Source organism: Triturus cristatus, chromosome 9 (assembly GCF_964204655.1).
Source record: "Triturus cristatus chromosome 9, aTriCri1.1, whole genome shotgun sequence".
Taxonomy (NCBI): domain Eukaryota; kingdom Metazoa; phylum Chordata; class Amphibia; order Caudata; family Salamandridae; genus Triturus; species Triturus cristatus.
In genome coordinates, this window is record NC_140592.1 from 1,272,152,293 (window position 1) to 1,272,158,946 (window position 6,654).

Sequence of the window (6,654 nt, forward strand, 5' to 3'; positions counted from 1 at the left end):
TGTCCTCCGCTCCCTTTGGGATGCGACGCATAGCTGTCCTCCCAGGCTCCCGTTCAGGTTCCTCCTCTGCCTACCGCTCACAGCCCTCCAACGGCAGCTGGCACCTGCTTGTTGCAGCGCGAAAACCTCCTGCTACGATTCTCGTCCGCATTCCCTCCGCCACTGCTCTTTCTTGTCCGCGCCGCCCAGCCACGGCTCGGGGCCTCCCGGGAGAGAATTCACCCGAGGTCCCGGCTTCATGGAGATCATGCGCGTGCAGGCCTCATATGCGTCTCCGTCTCCACCTGCTCCAGACGTCCCTGCTATCATTCTCCGGTGATGTCGCCGCACCCACAAGACAGTGGGACGGCAGCAGACTCCCACTTGGGTCAACAGTGTCGGATCTTGAAGTATTAATTCAGCTCGGCCTGCGGAGCCGCTCTAGCACGCGGCCATTTCGCAGCTCAGCGAAGCCACGCCCCCCCTGTATAAAGTCCTATTTGGCGTCATGTCCAGGCCTTCGGAGACAGTTAAAACAACAACAAATGGTTGTCATTTTCTCTTACAAAGATGGTAAACCCCCAAATATTTTATGGGAATACAGTCTCAAGTCATTTCTTGTGTTTTTTAAGTCAATCAGTCTTTGTTTCCCTGGAAAGTAACATACATGCCAACAGACCCCATTCATGCGGTAGACCCCTGAATTTTTAAGCCCAAAATGGCTTTAGTTTAGGTGTCTCGCTCCTCAAATCTCTTTGTCTTCAATGTAAATCAGTGGGAAAAATTAATTCCTCATATTTTTGTTTAAATCTCCCTTTTACCAGGTTCAAAATGTTGTCACGTATGGAATAATGATCCTATTTTAGCTTTTTCCTGCCTACAAATTCCTTACAAAATGCAAGTTAATGGAAAAAATAAATTACCCTGTTTTTTTTCTCCAAATTTCGATTCAGAATATTTGTTGCTCGAATATGAATTTACCTTGAGAAAACAAAAGACAAGAAGAATTTGGTAAAATAGGATCAGTTGGTTTAATTAAACACTTTAGTCGGGAGTACAGTTTACAGAAATGGGTCTCCGGACTGTCTCAAAGTCTGTCAATTCAAGCGATTTTTATACAGTTTTGGGTGTCACTGGCGATCCTTGTTTGGTAAAAGAATGTGGGCCTTGTCTTTGAAGTCGTAAATAAAAACTCCCTGATAACAAATGCAGGTGGGCCTCGACCTTGCGTGGATACAACGTGGGCCAGTGGGTAATGTGTCCAGATGTCCGGCATTAGGGGAGCGTGATCACTGCCTGAACTGTGTGTGCTGTGTCCCGATTGGCTGTATATTCCTAACTCCATGTGACATCTGACTTTTTGGTGGTTTGGGAATGCACACACCTCTCTGACCATGTAAGCTTCTTTGGGCCAATTTCTCTGTACCATTGTGGTGTCGCTGTGCTTATCTGGGGGATAGACCAGACTTTTCTGTTCATGCGTTTGCATGCAGGCTACGTGCCACCCAATCTGTGACCTGTCAATCAGTTACCATGGGCTTAGGTTGCAGAGCCTACCTGATCACGCATTTCTGCTTCTGGGTTGATGGAGAATTCATGATGGGTGAATTTGATAATAGTGATGCGATTTCGTTTGTGTATGCGAGTGTACCATTATAAGCATTGGCATAGTTTTTTAGCAATATCAACATTCCCCCCTCCAGTTGAATTTTGAACTACATTATCTGACCCATGCAGGAACCCGGCTCTGTATGAACTATACTAAAATGCGCTATAGTGGGCACAGAGTCCAGTGGAACCCCAAAGGCAGGCAGAGGTAAAAGTAGATAGCACCTTACTCTCTATTTGTGGTAGTGTGGGCAACCAGTAACGCTTTATCAGAGGGTTGTGTTAAGCATTTGTTGTACACACTCAGACAGCAAATGATGTCACACAATCAAAGCCTAAGCTCAGACCAATTTGTTTGTATCAAAAATAATATTAAGTTATTTTATTTCTTGAATCAAGCCAACCCTGGTGCAGGTAAGTGAAATAATACTTTGCAAAATCCTATGCAATGTTTTACAGTTGAATGCAGGTTCAAATGCAGTTGGTTGAATTACAGGTAAATCAATATTTCGAAATGACTTTTTAGTTACTTTTTATATTACAGTACACGTTACCTATTAGATTACTTTTTAAGTTACTTTTGGTAATCAGTGTGATATGCCTAGATATCACACTGAAACAGTTTCTAGGCAAAAGGTAAGTAATTCTCTTTTTACAGTTATGTAGTTTTTCAGTGTTTCATACAAACCAACTCCACACTTAGAAGAATTTTCAAGGGAAACAGTCAATGCAATCCTATGGGAGGAAATGAAGTTATTGGTTTGCAGGTAAGTACAAGTTAGTGGGAGTTGGTATTCTGGGGTTAGAACCAATGTTCCCCCAGGGGCGAGGATGCACTCTCAGAACACCCTCAGTGGCACTGGGGTGGCCGGGTGCAGAGTGCTGAGGCCCAATGTTATCCAAAGGGGAATAGCGATCCTCCGGTTAGTGGCTGCTCACAAGCAGGCCACAAGGTTGTGGGAGCAAAGCTCCAGGACTTAAGCTCAGGGCAAAGGGGGATCCAGTTTAGCACACAAGGTGCACCCACAGCGGCATAGGGGCAGCTGGGTTCAGGGTGCTGTTTTGGCATCAGGTGCCCTGTTGTTTTCAATGGGAGTTGCTGGTTTCGAGTTTTGGCTGCATGCTCGGTCCAGGAAGACTTCCGGGAGAAACCAACAGCTGAGCAGGAAAGTTGGGGGACTCGGGACGTAGGTGCACCTCGGGTTCTCCTCTCCAGGGGGACTGGATGCAGGGGTGTCTTTTGAGGTCAGATTTCACCTTACCGAGCCACCCGCGGTTGGCTGGGGGTCTCTATGCAGTGGCTGCAGGCGACGTCGGGGAGTCCTGGAGGGGTCAACCCACTGTGGACTCGGACTCTGGAGCTCTGAGGGGCCTCGCTGGGACCAGTGGGCCACCCAGATTCGGGCTGTAGGTGTCAGGTGCAGTGGTGGTTCCAGGCTTTGGGTTTCTTTGTCCTCAGCAGGCTCTGAGTCTTTTTTGGTTAATTGCAGGGGAAGGTTCAAGGGTTCTCCTCCTGGATGTAATTGCCTTATATCCTAAGTTTGGAGGATGCGATTCTCGAGGTATTGAACCTTTTATACCTCAGTTAATAACTAGTTAAGAGTATGTGATTGCCTCCCCCTCCGTTTCTCAGTGCTCTTAGATAAAGGAATACTTCACGCTTTCAGGTGATGGTTTTAGGCAGATCAATTTTGCGGTCAGGTATTCGTAACAAAGTAAAGTGCAATTAGAGATTCTCAACAGCCGACACGTGTTTCGCCCTTACATGGTCATCTAGACCAGGGCTTCCTCAAGGCTGCAATGAAATTGAACAAGAGATCTGTGATATTATATTCAGGGGGTTAGACATAGTCACCACCGAGTGCTATGTGACAAAAGTCTAGTCACGCCACTTCATGCACATGCGGATTTTAACGCATGGCACATAATTCACAAACCCTACCTTCCTTTTGTCACATAGCACTTGGTGGTGACTATGTCTAACCCCCTGAATATAATATCACAGCTCTCTCATTCAATTTCATTGAACCTCCCTCCTTACGAAATTCTCTTTATAAACAGTGCAATGCTTGGATGGCAAAAGTCAGAGTTCCGTTATCCAGGGCGTTCCCTGGAATAAACGTGAAGCAGGACGCACCGATCTTGGCAAACACTCCTCCCTCCACTGCAGTCATTAAGTCCAACACATATCAATGTTACATCATCATGAGGCAGATAGCTCTCAGTTTTTTTTTTATCGCATTAAGTCCACAGTGCTGTTAATCATCTTCAGCATGTCCTACTTAGTTATCATCAACCAGTGGGCGTCCGCTTTTGTTTGCACTGTGAAGAATGCTTTGGACCTGTCAGGGACTGTCCGGGACTGTCTGGGACACAGTCAGGGACTTGGGCAAGGACTGAGAACTGGGTAGAAGACATACGCAGAAAGGGGAGTAGAGCGCTGCCCAGCATCTTACAGGAAGTCAGAGGAGAAAAGAGATCCAAAGGAGAAGCCTGCACTAAGGAACAAGATGGCTAAGACTCAGAAACGACAGGCACCCATGAGGTGATTTAGCAATCAGAAAAACTACACCCAGGACGACTGTGCAAGACATATATCTGAAACAACTTTAACAATAAAGGGGCATGTAGGGTAAAGCACTCAGGAGCTCCACACAGTAAGACTGAAGCTTAGTAAGTTTCTCACCCACAATTGCTGTTATAAATACTGACTGCAAATACCCACATATAGGATAAGCATCCAAAGGCAGGGTCTGTAGAACGTATACCTAGGGCGATGTTATAAATGTAACTCAAAGACAATACTCACAGTGAACAAGAAACACCACCTAGATAGTCAGCTGTGCCCACGGATCCTGGCGATCAAACAGGAACACGCAAGGCCGTAACAGCAAAGGGGGTAGAACTAAACACTAGCACAATGGACAAAGAGCTAGCAAGGAGTGCTTAACAGGAAAGGAAGGAAATCACAGGGCACACTTGGCAATAAACAGGTAACAAACACACAAGGTAACAGAAGCAAGACAGCAGAATAGGAAGACAGCAAATGAGGAACTGGAACCAAGGAAATGGGAAGAAAGGCAGGGACTGGAAAATACATACAGAAGGGGAGGCTACAAGGGTACACTAGAATAGTGCTGGATCAGGAGTCAAGGAAACAAAGTAGCATTGAAGGCTGTGCTGGAGCAAGACAAGAATTTAGCAAAAGCTCAAAAGCCAAGGTAGCACTGCAGGCAGTGCTAGTTCAGAAACAAGGGAAACTGCTGTGGCTCAGGAACAAGGAATACTAAGGTTCCGGGGTCAAGGTAGCACTGCAGGCAGTGCTAATTCAGGAACAAGGAAAACAGCAGCAGGACAGGAACAAGCAATAGCTAAAGCTCAGGAAACACTGGAAACAAAGGACAGCAAAAGCTCAGGGAGCACTGGAAGCAAGGGGAAGTCTCACCGACACACAGCTGCAATGACCAACACTGGACTGAAAGGAGCTGGGGCCTTAAAGAGCTCACAGTAATCACAGGCATCATGTGTGAGCAGGCTAGTAGCAGCCAGCCACAGGTGAGCTGAATTCCTCCACCCATCCTTGGCCTGCAGGGATGGAGACAAAGCAGTGAGCAGAGAATTCTTGGTAATTGAGTTTCAGGCATTAGCAGGTTGGCTTCAAGCATGAGAAGGCTGGCTTTCACAAAACTCAGCATGGATTGGGAATGGATGGCAATTTGGAAGTAGAATCCAAATGACTGGAATTCAGTATGTACATGAAGGGGAGGGTCTGGAAGCTTATTAGACCACTGGAGAGTCCCACAGTTCAGCCCTTTGGTGGTGGACACAAGAACGCAGGGAGAAAGTCATGACAGGACCCCCCTGCATTGATTTTTGTGTCAGAAAATATTCTGAATTCATTCAGAATGTCCTTGTACTAAGCCCAGCCAAAATATTCAGCAGTTCTTTTCTCTCAAGCTTGATGCAACAGAGTTGTCTTCTTCCTTAGCGGGTGTTGGAGCAACTCTGATTAATCTTCTCTGGGAATGACCAGGGTCGGGGTGTGTATGGTGATAAGGGAGCAGAGGTCATGTGTGAGAGGTTGGACTGGCATATGCTGTCTCCTAGTTATAGGGGACAACTTGCACCAGTCCAATTCGACTCTTATTGATGATAGGTTTAAGACAACCTTTAAAGAAAGCTATCCTAGTGTTAGCTGTGGAGAGCAGCCTTCAGGCTAAGTCTTGAAGGAGTGTTAAGCTTATTGTTTTACCATAGATAACCTCTTGAATGACCAAATGAAAGAGTAGCCCACACAGGTATATATATAACATATATATATTTATTCTAGACAGAATCCCACAGTCTCTTTATGAGGCTAGTGGCAAAGTTACAATTCAAACAAGCATTTATAAACACAATAAATAGCACTGGAATCACAGGGCCCCAGGGGGGGACCAAACCATATATTAAAAAAGTGGTATAAGAACGACGACAATTCTACAGACAATGCCTAGGGCATTTAGAATCGCTGGCCCCTTAAGAATCCACCCCAGGTTATGAGGAAGGGGACCCACGGGAGGCGCGTGCAGTGGAAATAGCTGCTATCGGGATCTCTATTATATCCCATGGAGAATGTTGCGGTTTGATTTAAACAGATTAAAGACACTTCTAGCAGGAGTTCACAGTTAAAAACTTGGAGTTAAGCTTTTGAGGAGCCCACTACCACGAGAGTACCGAGGTACCACTGTTACCTGCCCCAGGGAAGCCGGGTGCATAGGTCGTTTTCGATGTCGGGTCGCAGGCTGATTTTCAATGGGAAAATGTACAAAACTGCTGCTAGCCAAAAGTGTCGATGATGCCGTGAAGATTGAAGTTGTAGAGTTTGTAGAGAAGAACCTGAAAGCAGAGGGGACAGAGTCTGGGTCACGGCACAGTGACCAGGGAGCTCAAAGGAAAGAGCCCTTCAATGTCGGGTGCTTCAAGTGGAAAGAGGCATAGCTTGGATCTGCAGCCACGGGCTCCGGGAGGCTTCAAGGAAGGCCAGCTTCTGAAGGGCAACTGTCCCACGTCAGATGAGGGTCGCTG